The sequence below is a fragment of the Elgaria multicarinata genome, chromosome 1, assembly GCF_023053635.1.
Source record: "Elgaria multicarinata webbii isolate HBS135686 ecotype San Diego chromosome 1, rElgMul1.1.pri, whole genome shotgun sequence".
Taxonomy (NCBI): Eukaryota; Metazoa; Chordata; class Lepidosauria; order Squamata; family Anguidae; genus Elgaria; species Elgaria multicarinata.
In genome coordinates this window covers 44,709,241-44,723,920 of record NC_086171.1, presented here as the reverse complement: position 1 = coordinate 44,723,920, position 14,680 = coordinate 44,709,241, and the positions used below count along the sequence as shown (strand labels likewise).

At 43.8% G+C, this 14,680-nt stretch overlaps 1 protein-coding gene across 1 annotated transcript in view; it reads right to left on the bottom strand.

Moving 5' to 3' along the window:
• Positions 1-14,680, bottom strand: part of STEAP4 (STEAP4 metalloreductase) — a 33,654-nt gene that overhangs the window by 18,256 nt on the left and 718 nt on the right. The window lies entirely within an intron of this gene.

Here is a 14,680-nt window from a genome sequence, read left to right as displayed (position 1 = left end):
CCTGATTGGCATGACTGCCAATTGTCTCACAGGGATATACATATGCGGCCCTGGCTGCTACACATCTGTACTATGATCAACAAAAGATGCATCTACTCTTGTCACATTGACTTCATATCACTGTTCAAGCACTAATATTCTTTTGGTCAGATTACTTTTTGCTTGTTTGTTATTTTGCCCTTCCAGTCTCAGTTTATCAACTCAGAGTGCTCATCAATAGGGCAATTCTCTATTTGAAAATTCTTATAACCAACAACACTCTGAGGGATATCCATGTTTTTTACAGAGCAAAAACAAAAGGTCTTAGAGGCTCTGACCTGGTTTGGACATAAAGCTAACACATGGTTTATTTAACCAATGCGTTGTTGAATTCTGGGATGTGCTGATGTGTGAATACAGCCATTGTGGTGTAGAGCCAGTGTGGTGTAGTGGCTAAAGTGTTGGACTGGGAGTTGGGATATCCGGGTTCTAGTCCCCACTTGGCCATGGAACCCCACTGGGTGACTTTGGGCCAGTCACAGACTCTCAGTCCAACCTACCTCACAAGGTTGTTGTGAGAATAAAATGGAAAGGAGGATTATGTATGTCGCCTTGGGTTCCTTGGAGGAAAAATGGCGGGATATAAATGCAATGCAATGCAATGAGAAAAAAAATCTAACAAACCATGGTTTAACCACAGATAACCAAGAAAAAGAACCCATAGTTTCCTGTTGGGTTGTGAAATCTGGTTTGTTTAACCATGGGTTGTTATGTGTGTGAATCCAGAACTGTGGGTTGTTTCCTCAGGCTACAGAAGCAGCGGGCAAGAGTGGTAAAAACAGCAATAAAAAACACCCAGCCACTCTACATGTCAGTACTGTAGTGTGGGAAAGTTATTTGGGATATAGGAGGGAGTGGGCGAAGGAGGAGGGAAACAGGGATTGAGAAAACAAAATGTGGTTTCTTTGAACTTCTGCCAGACAAACCATGGGTAAGGCACCAAACCATGGCTTAGCATTATGTGTGAACCAGGTCAACAGGTGCTTGCCAACAGAGGTCTGGTATTGTCTGCTTCTGACTAGTGGCTGTGTCTCTCCAGGGTCTGGGTCTGAGGTCTTTCACACAACCTTCTACAACAGGGGTTGCTGAAACCCTTCCATCCCAAGGGCTAAATTCTATTTGGGAGCAGCTCTTTGGGGCAGATGCCAGTGGTGGGCGGGGCTAAAGGCAAAAAGGTCAGGGTCAGAAATACCAGCATATATATTATCTTAAAGCTCTTACTGCCAGCAACTAATCCTAAGGAGAGGCCTTTCTACTTGTTAGAAATCCATGAAAGCTGGGAAGCCATCAAGCAATTGGTGTTTGCGGGAAAGGGGACGGGGTCAGGGGATGGAGACGTGGCCTCCTGAGGACACCTGTAGGGCTAGATTAGCGCCCCCCCGGTCTGAAGTTCTGCATTGATAGGTATGAGCTCAGTTACTGTAGCATTGCTGCTGACAGCTGAGGATTAAAGTGACCTCAAGCCCCAGCAGCATGGAATGTCAGTGATGCCAAGCAACTGAAGCGCTGCCTCCGGTTCCCATTCAACAGTGAGAGGTGTTTTCCATCATGTTGCAATCGGGTCTCATTGCCAGCTACAGCTGGCAAAATGCCTGCAGAAACACAGCGTCCAAGCTCTTGGCAGGGTCCAGGGTAAGGCATTGCCTAAGAACTTCTCAAACGAACAGAACCCAAACAGGAAGCGAAGGAAAGAAAACAAACGGCAGTGATGTGGCCTGGTCAAACATTGGTCTGGACTATAGGCCATCTCTTCACTGTGTACACCTGCTTTCCCTTCCTCCATTCCACCCCCAGTTCTCCTGCCCTTCTTTATTTTTATTTTTTTAAACTATAATACAGCATTATGTTTGTTCTAGTAATAAATCATAACTACATTGAAATTAGGGTTTGGAATGTGTAAAGCAAGTGGCGGTTTGCAACTAGGGATGTTTGAGAAATCCCCGATTCAAATGAGTTGGGATTCCTATGAATCCGTTCTACAGATTCTGTAGCAGATGAGCTTTTTCCAAATTATGTGGATTGTCTAGACTTGTAGACCTTTTTTAAAACTTTTTTTTTTTGCGGGATGGTGGTGGAGGATTTGCACAAATGAAAGTGCATCAGCGCAAGTGCGAATTAGTGCAGGTAGAATAAAATTTTTGTCCATCCCTACACCCCCTTCCTATAATTCCATGAATTGAACTATGGAACAAAAGACACCTGATGATCTGTGAAACACAGACAGAATGGATTTAACGGAATCAGTACATCCCTATTTGCAACAGTACTGATAATAATGCCTGTTAATACCCATTGTGGCATTCACCTCTCCTTTACCCGGCTTTCACCTATTATCCCCTCTCGCCTGGGACAACAAACCCAAGGAATGGGATGTCACTGCCAAGTGATCTGTACACACTGTACTTGGCTAACCTTCCAGCCACAATCAGCGCTGAATGTGTGTCAAATTGATCACTGTTACTATAATTACTAGTTTGGGGAAGTGGGAGCCGGCTACTAAGTGCTAAAGTATGCGGTAGCATAAACAGAAACCAAGCTGGCACCCGGATTTAACTCAATAACACAAAATAAACATTTATTATATACAAGATGTTATTTCAGTGCTATAGATGTTATTATTATTTACATGGATGACTAACAATTAATCTAAGCTTACCTCATTGCCCCTCCAAATCCTCCCTCCAAAACTAAGATGATGCTTTGCCAAACCCCAAACCCCAATCTACCTCAGACTAAACAACCAAACAGAAAAGCGCTCATCTCACCACACTCATTTCCCTGCTCTCCCCAGGTAGAACTAAACCAACCAGAAACAAACAAGCCCCTACCACCGCCCACAGTGAACACTTTCTTACCTGAATATTCTGTTCCTCAAACACTACTAAATATATTCATTTCAATGTAACAAAACAGATTAATCAACTGAACAGGTAATTTTGTCACACATATTCAGAGTGGTGTAGTAGAACCGGGGCTTACAGGGATGCATGCTGGGACTGTTTTTATTAGCAGGGGTGCTGATGTCATCTGTCATCCCACCCCCTACAGAAATCCATTCCCTGTGAGCTTTGCTGCAATCTGCACAGTAGCTGGGAAGAAGCAACCCCCCCCCCCCCGAACAACATATTATTCCCTGCTGTAATGCAAAGTACTTTGGGGTATCTTGGGCCTAATCTACACTAAGCAGGATACAGCACTATGTAAGCGGTATGAAAGCGGTATATGGTATGTGCCAATGGGCTCCAACAGTTGTCAGTGACACTATAAAGCAGTATTGTGGCTCCTGCCTTTTATATACCGCTTTCATACCGCAATATTATTATTATTATTATTTATTTATATAGCACCATCAATGTACATGGTGCTGTACAGATAACACAGTAAATAGCAAGTAAATATCCTGCTTGGTGTAGATTAGACCTTGATCTTAAATTAAGACGAATACGCTTTACAAAAGACTTGTTCCTGGTGGTGGAGAGGAAAAGGGATAAATTGTTTGGTTGATATGGATCAACACAGGGGCCTAACTCTTTAAACTCTCCTTGGGGGGCAGCGGAATGGAGACTGTTACGATGAACAGCTGCACTTCAAAATATACCTCCTCACCACTGCCCATTAGGAATGGGAGGAGAGGATTCATGTGAAGGAGCACATTGGGAGAGATACAAGAGCTCCCTGTATGTTCCTCATCTTTAAAACATGGCTAGAAGATGGCTAGCATGAAGCCACTTCTACTAGCAAGTGGAAAGAAAAAGAAATATCATTTGAAAGCCTATGTCCTGGAGCAGGGATGCCCTGGTTGGGGGGGGGCAGTGTTTGCATAGACCAAATGGAGCCCCCACCCCCAGGTCAAGGTGCATAACACTCAAGGCCAGCAAGTTATTTTGGCACCTGAAGCAAAAAACTCTCAAGCACCTCTTTCCCTCTCTGGCTGTAAAAATACAACGATAATACATTAGCTAACAGTTTGCTGCTCTGCCCAAACCTGCAAAATCAGCTGTGTATGGCAGCTAGCTCAGTTGCCTAGTCATAGGGACAGTATAACCAGGAGGCAGCGCTTTGTGACTAAACTTTCTAAAAGGCACTCTCCCTCACCCATCCAGAGTTTTTTTTTTTTGGCTTGGAAATATCTAGCAGCCATTCAGTAGTGTAGCAGAGACCAAAGGGATTGCACACTACGATTGCATTGAGATGGGAACAACACCTGCTCAATAACTGGGGTGCCGCAGTTATTGTTCCCACATAAACTGTGGTATGGGCAGTGGCTTTGCTGACTCGCTCTCATACAGTTCCAGGTTTTAGTGGGCCCTTGGGCAAGACACCCTCAAGGGACTTCTCAGTTTGTCTCCCTTCTTGCCGCCATTGTCACCAGCTGCTACTGCTCTTATCCGCTTTCTCATTGTTCCTATGACTTCCTCACTTGACAAGCAGCCAGCCTGTGAGAAAGTAGGCAACTACCAGGCCTGCTTTTCACCATGGCTATTGCCTGGGCTGCAAAGAGAGAGGCCAGTAAACAGCAGGTTCTGGGGAAGAGGAGGAGCAACTTCAGGAGCCTCTTCTTAGTAGACTCCTGCTGGGGTGTGGGCCCCCGCCAAGTGCCCGACCAAACCTACCCTTGATGCCGGCCCTGCTCTCAACAGGTATCTGGCAACCACTAGCTATTATGTTAGAAAGTTCAGCCTGTCGTAGAGATGGGCCCTTTCTTTCATTAGTTCTTATAAAATGGCTGATAATTGAAACCAAATGGTCAGTTGTTAGTGCAGGGCCCTGTCTTCACGGCGCTGCTTTCCCTCTCCTTCACCCTGAAACCCCACGATATCACTCCTGTAGTGTGGGGACAGGAAATCCCCATGCCAGGAAGCAGTCATCTGGGTACAGGAGCCCTGCCCTCTTCCCGGCTTTTGGCAACCAAGCTCCAGTCACCATCTGCCCCGGAACGCTTCTTGGTCGACGCCGGAGTGAGGTTACATGGCAGAAGGGCTGTGGTGACCTCGCTTCCAAGGAAAAAGTCGGGGCACAGCTTTGGGGAAAAGTCCTGCAGTGGCTATGAGTTGGTGGCTGTATTGTATAACTTACACAGCACTGATTTGCAACCACCACAGGGCAAAGAAGATTTATAGACCGTCTCTCAACAAAAGTTTAGTGCTGGTATTTTTAAAGCTCAGTTGCAAACCAGAAATCATCAGCATGTAAAAAAATGCACATCAAACTTTTATTTTAGTATCACCTGTCGCTTGTTTTGAGTTGGTTTTTTAAAAAATGTGTATTGAGTCATTTCTTGTTTCTTGCTTCTCTGTTCCTCATTGGGTGTTTGTGCACAAAAAGCGAGCCCTCTTATTTCCCTGATTTTGTCATTTCGGGAAATGCATGTCCGGCTTCTCCATACATGTCAAGTGCATGTGCAGCTCTCGAGGCCTTTGAGTGCAGCATAATGTAACCTCTTATGTTCCCAGATTAAAAACATTCTTCTGCCATAATCTGACAAATCATGGTGGAGCAGAAACAATGAGAAATGAATCAAGAACTTGGCTCTGTAACTGGGGCTTAATGAACAATGGATTACAGTCAGCACCTGGGTAACAAGTATTTCTAGAAGAAGTAGGGCAAGTCCAGAATGATTGACATCTAAGTGAACAGCTGGGAGGAGGCCATATTACGCAGGAAGGCTAGAGGGCTGTTTTCTTGGGCTAATAACAAATATATAGACAGTAATAAAATGAACACATTGACGCTCAAAGAGTATAACCAAGTCAAAGCAGCTTTAACTATTGTGATGAAGAGGGAATTTCACCAGGTGCTGCATGCATACAAATGACACCTGCTGAAATTCCCTTTTATATAAAACTGTTAAAGATACAGGAGCCCTGTCCTTCTTTCCATAGGGTTACCCTAGCTGGATATGTGAATTAGGTAATTTTGTCTTACAATGTGAACCCAACAATTTTCTTGCATATCCCTAGTTAAAACAGACCTCATTGTTACATTTTCAGATTAAGGATTAGTTCATAAACAACTCAAAAACTGAGAAAACAAACCACTGTTTGTTCATTCTTCTGCCATTGGGGTAGGGTTATGCACATGTGAACCAGGAGTGAACCAGGTCACAGAATATTTATTGCTATAGGATGCAAAAGAGGACAGGGCTGCTATATTTCTAATAGTTATACAGAGGAGGAAATGTTGACAGGTGATCATGTTTTGGAGAGTGAGAAATGCTGCAGCATTTGCTGAAATTTCGTCTTCCTAGGCCTGTGTTCATTTGCACCTAGTCACTCCAACTTTAACTTTTGGTAAAGTATGACTCATCCCAGAATGGTTGGGTATTTGGAAGGGGCAAGGCTCCTATAAATAGGAGACTGTGGTAAGTCTTATCCACACTTGCAAATTTAATTATGGATCTGCCTGGAAATCGCATCAAAAAGTATCCAGTTCAACCTCCTACATTACAGCAGAAACCAGCATACCGAAGCCATTCCATTTTAACCTGTTCTTATGATTAAAAAAATATATTGAGTAAAAGATGCCACTTGTTTCTAGAAAACTAGCCAATAACTGAGATGGTACTTAAAAGGCAGCTACTGTATAGTAGCAGCCACATAATGAGAAGACAGGATACCCTGGAGAAGAGGCTGATGCTAGGGAAAGTGGAAGGCAAAAGGAAGAGGGGCCGACCAAGGGCAAGATGGATGGATGATATTCGGGAGGTGACAGGCTTGACCTTGGGGGAGCTAGGGGTGGCGACAGCCGACAGAAAGCTCTGGCGTGGGCTGGTCCATGAAGTCACGAAGAGTCGGAAATGACTGAACGAATAAACAACAACAAACTGTATAGCCCAGCATCTGAACACATATGTGAAGGAAGGAGTTGGGGCCGTGTGTGTGTGTGTGTGTGTGTGTGTGTGTGTGTGTGTGTGTGTGTGTGTGTGTGTGTGTGTGCGTGTGTGCGCGCACAGAGATGGAGCACCACACAACTAGAACCCCATCTTGGAGGCCTCAAAAGTGAGTCTGTGTTGATTTTTTTTTTGCAGAATGTCCTTTGCTGTGATGATGATCAAATCCATTTCATATGAAGCTGCCTTCTGCTGGGGCTGATCCCTTTAGCCAGGCCCAGCCCAGCTATTTATTATTATTTATTTAAATCATTTGTATCCCGCCCTATATCGCTAGGATCTCAGGGCAACATACAGTGTTGTGAAAGGCGAGCAGATGGCAGTCAATTCAGTTTATTATTGTTGGATGAGATGGAGGGGAATTCAGTTTATTATTGTCGTATTTTTACTGGCAGAGAGGATGAGTGTCTTAGCTGGCCTTGGGTACCACAAAGCACCTTGAGTCAGTGGTGGTGAGCAGCCCATTCACTGATCTGGCCCAGGAAGCCCTGCATTTAGTCCAGCTGTCTATTCCTTCTATAGCAGTTTTCAAGAGTCTCATTCAGGTTTTGCATTCCTAGAAGAAGACCTTCTTCATGAAAAGCATGTCGTCTATCACTGAGCAATGGACAGTGGTAGAGTGGCGGCAGGGCTCATGGGGATGTGGCACTGGCGTTTTTTGATTAGCAGGGACACTGACATGGTCTGCCACCCCCTCGGGGTTCTCTGTTGCCTCTGAGCTTAACTGCAATTGCATAGTAACTGGGCAAGGGGAGGGGACTTTTCTCAGCAACAATGTACCGTATTTTCCGGCGTATAAGACGACTGGGCATATAAGACGACCCCCAACTTTTGAGAAGATCTTCCTGGGTTAAAAAGTCATCTTATACTGGGCGTATAAGATGACCCCCAACTTTTGAGAAGATTTTCCTGGGTTAAAAAGTAGTCTTATATGCCAGAAAATACAGTATTTTCCTTCTTGAAATGCAAAGTATTTTTGGGAGCTTTGTTCTCTCTCTCTCTCTGTGTGTGTGTGTGTGTGTGTGTGTGTGTGTGTGTGTGTGTGTGAGTAAACAAATATTTTATTTAAAAAATACAAGGTAACAATGATATATCAACAAAAACATTAACACACACAGCCTGTTTACATCATTCATTACAGGATATATAGTCCCTGATCATACATGTTGTATACATTTTAAGCTCTGTTGATCACTTTTTAATTATTAGGCTTGCTAGTTATTACATCCTTAGGAGTGCCCTCTGGATGCTGCATGAATGTATGTAATGAATAGGAACATTGTTTCTAACAATGGGTGCTGCTTGATTATCTCTCTGATCAATTAGTTACATTGTGTTAGTAATTAGCCACCATCCAGATTTTCAGAAACTATCCATCCACAGTGTATCCTTAAGACCTAATTGCTTTATAAAAGAAATAATAATAATTATTAATAAATTTATTTATTACCCGCCTCTCCTTCTGGATCGAGGCGGAGAACAACACTAAATAAAATATAATACATAAAATTAGTTAAAACAACATATAAAACCAATACAATACTAAAATAACAATCACAGCATCTTAAAAGTCTTAGGTTTAAAATTCATCTAAGTAGCCCCGCCAGAAGAGTAGGCCTGCTAGTCTTTACAGCTGTCTTAAACTCAGAGAGAGCATTAAGCTGATGAATCTCCTCCGGCAGGCCATTCCAGAGTCTGGGGGCGGCAGAAGAGAAGTTGCCAGCCTAGTTGTGGCTGACTGGAGTAAACCCTTCCAAGAGGACCTCAGTGTGCAGGGAGGATTGTATGGGAGAAGGCGATCCCACAGGTAACCTGGACTCAAACCATGTAGGGCTTTAAAGGTAATAACCAACGCTTTATACTTCTCCCAGAAACTAATTGGCAGCCAGTGAAGTGATTTTAATGTTGGTGTAAGCGGTGACCAATCTGGCTGCCATATTTTGAACTAGTTGAAGTTTCTGGACTAGGCACAAAGGTAGCCCTATGTAGAGCACATTGCAGAAGTCGAGCCTTGAAGTTACCAGTGCATACACTACTGTCTTTAGGCCTTCCAGCTCTAGGAAGGGGAGCAGCTGGTGTATCAGCCGAAGCTGATAGTAGGCACTCCTGGCTGTTGCTTCTATCTGGGCTGTCATTTGGAGTGACGGATCCAGAAGCACCCCCAAGCTGTGAACGCATTCTTTCAGGGGGAGTGTAACCCCATCCAGAACTGGTTGACACACCTCCAAACCCAGGTTAGGGCCTTTGACAGCAAGCACCTCCATCTTGTCTGGATTCAGCTTCAGTTTGTTTTTCCTCATCCAGCCCATTAAGCTTTCTAAGCATTCATTCAGAGGAGGCACACTATCCTTAGCTGACGCTGTTGTCGAAGGCATAGAGAAATATATTTGTGTGTCTTAAGCATACTGATAGCACCCTGCCCCATGCCTCCGGATGATCTCCGGATGGTGAAATTTCCTCTTCATCACAACAGTTAAGCTGCACGTGCCCTGCCCTCTTTTAAATCTGGTCACTCTAGGATAGCTCCTGCAGCTTTAACTGTTGTGATGAAGAGGGAATTTCACCAAGTTCTCCATACATACAAATGACACATGCTGAAATTCCCTTCTCTATGCAACTGTTAAAGATACAGGAGCCCTGTCCTCCTTTTCATATGGTCACCCTAATCTAAGTTGGCTCTTATCCGAGAGATTTTTATCTGTGAAATGATCGTTAAAAGCATCACAACGAACTACTGAAGGCTCTAAAGTCGGGTTCAGGGGGGAACATGTCTGAGTTAGACCCCTCACCACCCTGAACAGTTCTGCTGGACACAAATTCACAGAAGCAATGCATGCAGAGAAGAAAGCTTTCTTCGCTGCACATATTGCCACACCATAGGAACGAAGATGTTCTCTATGTCATGCCTTGTCGGATATAAGTCGAGTTTTCCACCCTCGGCACTCTAATTGTCCTTCCCGCTTCAGCTCCCTGAGATCTTCTGTATGCCTTTTAATAATGTGCTGCTTTTAATAATGTATTAGTTTGAAATGTTTTTTATTTATTTATTTATTTATTTATTAATTACATTTTATACCACCCAATAGCTGGAGTTCACAAAAATTAAAAACATTCAAAGTATAAAACAACAGTATAAAACCATAATATAAAATACAATATAAAAGCTCAACCAGATAAAAACAGCAGCAATGCAAAATTACAAATTTAAAACACCAAGTTAAAATTTATTTATAGACTGTTAAAATGCTGGGAGAATAAAAAGGTCTTCACCTGGCGTCTAAAAGCATATAATGTAGGTGCCAAGCAAACCTCCTTAGGGAGCTCATTCCACAGCCGGGATGCCACAGCAGAGAAGGCCCTCCTCCTGGTAGCCACCTGCCTCACTTCCTTTGGCAGGGGCTCACGGAGAAGGACCCCTGTCTGGGCAGGTATATACGGGAGGAGGCGTTCCTTCAGATAGCCTGGCCCCAAGCCGTTTAAGGCTTTAAATGTTAATACCAGCACTTTTAATTAGTTATATGTATTTTATGGTGTTTGCATTTGTGTTGTACCCCGCATCGATCTAGAGGGAGAGGCAGGTAACAAATAAATAAATGAATAATAATAATAATAATAATAATAATAATAATAATAATAATAATGATTATACCAAGGTGCTCAGTTAGAAGTGGGTTGGAGTGGACATTTGGGGGCGATCATGTTGATAGCCCTAGTCAGGTCTTGATTCCATCTATTGACCTATTCAACAGGATCATTGACGATACCAATCATAGAACCCTCTAAGGCTATCTGGAATCCAAGAGGATCCATCAGCCTTCGAGGGCAGACCATCTTAATAGGTCTGCCACCTCTGCAGGGGTGGATAGTAGCCGTGATACTAACCCTAACCAGAAAAAGATCTGTCTATGACAACACAGAGGTATTTATCACCTCCGCCTGTCTTTGTAGGCCACAGCTACTCCGCCCCCCATCCCACCCAGTTTTCTTCACTTGCTTGCTAACACAGTACCCAACTGGGAGGTCCTGGGCCCATGAAAACTGCTATAACTGGTTTGTTGATATAGATCATGGCCAGTGGTAGTAAGCAGTTGTATGCTTTCACCACACTGATCCTGATGGGTCAAACTATTCAGGGGAAGATTTTCCTGGCACATTCAGGCTGTGTGTGAGGAAATCTCCAAAGATAATCAAATTGTTTTGGGTAGGGTGACCATAGGAAAAGGAGGACAGTGCTCCTGTATCTTTAACAGTTGCAAAGAAAAGGGAATTTCTGCAGGTGTCATTTGTATATATGGAGAACCTGGTGAAATTCCCTCTTCATCACAACAGTTAAAGCTGCAAGAGCTATCCTAGAGTGACCAGATTTAAAAGAAGGCAGGGCACCTGCAGCTTTAACTGTTGTGATGAAAAAGAAATTTCATCAGGTTCTCCATATATACAAATAGCACCTGCTGAAATTTCCTTTTCAGTACAACTGTTAAAGATACAGGAGCCCTTGGGGAGTAGGGGGAGTTGTGTGACTTGGGGATGGGGAGCGTTACTGACTTTAAAAAAGAAACTTAAAGCTAAACCACCACTCCAAGTCCATGGGGGCAGCCCCCCTCCTCATCCCCAGTAGCACCACTGGGAATGATGAAAGCCAAACTCTCAGCTACGCCCACCAATGTGAATAGCCCTGCACAAACGTCACACACCTTCTGCTCCCCACAAAGCCCCTGCTATGCTTCGCCACTACCATTGTGGTGATGAACAGTTTGGTAAAGGTGTGGTGAAAGATTCTGCCCACCCCTACTCATTTTCTCTGGTCTCAAGCGGTGCTTCTCATTGGGTATCAATAAAGATAAGGACTTAAGAGTCCTTCTGGATCTGACCAAAGATGTTTCTAGCCCAGGGTTGTGGAACCATCTTTTGTTGAGGGGATGGATTACCCCAACCACCAGGCCCAGTGGGCATGGCCCCACACGCTGATAGCCCCTACTGCCAAGTCCCAGGCTGGGTGGCACCCAGTGCCCCCATGTTTTCCTGCCATGGGCTGAGTCCCTGGCTTTGAAAGGCTCCTGGTGCCCCACAAAGATATTTGACACACACCAGGAAGATCAGCTCCTTCCAGTGTGGGTCAAGGCCCCGCTGCCTGCATCCCTACAGTTATCTCCAATCTCAGAGCAGAGATAACATTGGAAAAGCCCCCTGGAGGAGCTCTAGGAGGCTCCATAGGTTGGATTGGGGAGCCCTGCAAGCTGGCCCTGGCCCACAGACCACTCTTGATCTGGCCCAGCATCCTGTTTCAGAAACAGCACATGAGGCATGAGCCCATTGTTGCTTCCCAGCAACTAATATTCAGCAGCATCTGAACCTGGAGGTTGCTTGTAGCCATTGTGACTATAGTAGCTGTGAATAGCTTTGTCTTCCAATAATTTGTATAATAAGTCACAATCCTATGCATGTTTAGACAGAAAAAACTGCAGCTTGGAATGCTGGGAGTTGTAGGATTCCCCCCTCCTCTAAACATGCCCAGGATTGCATCCTAAATTCCATTTAAAAGTGTGTGTGTGTGTATCAATCACATTTTCCTACAAATATTCAAGATGCTCAAAATAATTCATAGAAATAAACAACTTGAAAGAATTAGTTATAGTTATTATGCTGGTTTTATCGATTCCTATGCTGTTTATTGTTTTGCATTATATTGTATTTTAAATATTTGTATTGTACTTTATATTTTTAATTGCGTTTTAAAATGGCATGTTGGCTTTTTATCTGGTCGTAATCTGCCCAAAGAACATTAGTTATCATCATCATCATCATCTACCACTACTACTACACTTCACAGCTTGGATCCACTACTTGAACTTAGCTCCCATTGAAATCAATGGGGCAAGTGCAACTAACTGAGTCTAGATCCAACCCAGGAATATAACAATAGCCATAACACATCACAAGAATTATAATACACACTGCAACATAACATTGGCCGTTCAGCACAATGGTTTGTTAGGGTCCCAGTCACAGGTCATTGCAACACCCACAGTAGCAACTAACTGTTACCTCCTACTCCACCTCAATTGCTTTTTAAAGGGAGAAGGATTCTTTGGGCTGCTCCTTCGATGACTGTAGTGACACTTGTTGATTTAGGCTGCAGTCCAGTCCTATGCACAATTATTTGGGAGTATGCCCAGTTCAGCCTGAGTAAACCTGAGTTCTACCATGGCAAACATTCATTAAATTAGGCCAACCTGAAGTCAGTTCTGGTCCCAGTTTTTTGTGGGCCTTTGGGCAAGACACCCTCAATGAGACCCCTTCCTCATGAGTCTATCTTCTCACCAGCATTGTCCTGAGCAGCTATTGGTCCTCATCCTATTTCTCATCATAGCTATGACTTGCATGCTTGACAAGCAAAGAACCATTGAACCAGCTGGCAGTACATCTCCTCCTCCCCATCACTGTTGCCTGAACCAGAGCAAGAGGAAGGTTAACAAGTAGGCTGCAATGATGGAGATAAGGAGCAACTCCAGGGGAGGGCCTTGTCTGTTGGCCCAAGCTGAGGTGTGGGCCCTTGACAGTTGCCCAAGTAGGCCCACCCTTTATGCCAGCCCTGATTGAAGGCAAATGAAATAATGGGAGGAGGTTCAAATGACACAGATGAGAAAGTTGCAGGGTTGGGTACTTGAGCCATGGCCCCTGCTATTCACACATTTGGCTGATATGTGAAGGAGTTCTATGTGCAAAAGAGGAAATGGATAAGCCACCTGCACTGGGAGGAGTCCTCTGAACACATGGGATGGATGCCATTTGAATTCCCCTATACTATTGAGAATAACTATTTCTCAACGAGGTAATAAAACATTTTAGGGAAATTGCAATCTTGAAAGGTAGCTAAGAAATGATGATGATGATGATGATGATGATGATGATGAAACCTTCAGAAGCTGGTCCTACCAAAATACATCCGCACCAACATCCAGAAAGCAGTCATACTTAAAACAGGCTAAATAAGTTAGGAAATTCCTGAAGCAGTAAAAGGCAGCATAACTTGGCAAAGCCCATCATGTTCATGTAGAAAAAACGCCACGAGTGAGAAAAGACAATAGTAATAAAAAGATAATAATAATAATAATAATAATAATAATAATAATAATATACCCCCCAAAAAAGATATTTTCACCAATGTGCCACATTCTCATTAAGTTGAAGAATCTGGCATGAACAAACGAGAAATACATGCTGAATACCTTTCAGATCTGGCGTCCACCCTGTGGTAGCTGCATCTATTCTTTTTCTTGTTGTGTGGCAAAGCAAACTCAATTCCCTTGGTGCCAAAAAATAAATAAAAAAGTCACTCTATGCAGATGTGCAAAGGCATCACTCTGGCATCAGAAATGTGGCATGGGGCAAGGGCACGCTGCTCACCATTTCCCCATTGCCATTGTGCCGTGGCGCAACTGGTTTACTAAATCTGGAACTGGCTTTCCCTGTTTCAGAAGAAGTAACCTTTCATGCCTACGATGAATTGGACTGTAGCCAAGGTAAGTTTATTCTGTAACAAAATGTGTTCGCTTTTCAGGCGCCACAAGACTCTTGGCTGTTTATGCATCGAGGTGTAACTTCTCGGCTGGTCCTTAATATCTCTTTTTCTCAGCTATTTGCATTTTGCAGTACCAATGCAAGGATGGACCCCCCACCCCACCCCACCCCACCCCAACACACCCCGGCAGCTCATTGTACATTTCTAGCAGAGGAAGGGAAAACCATTGT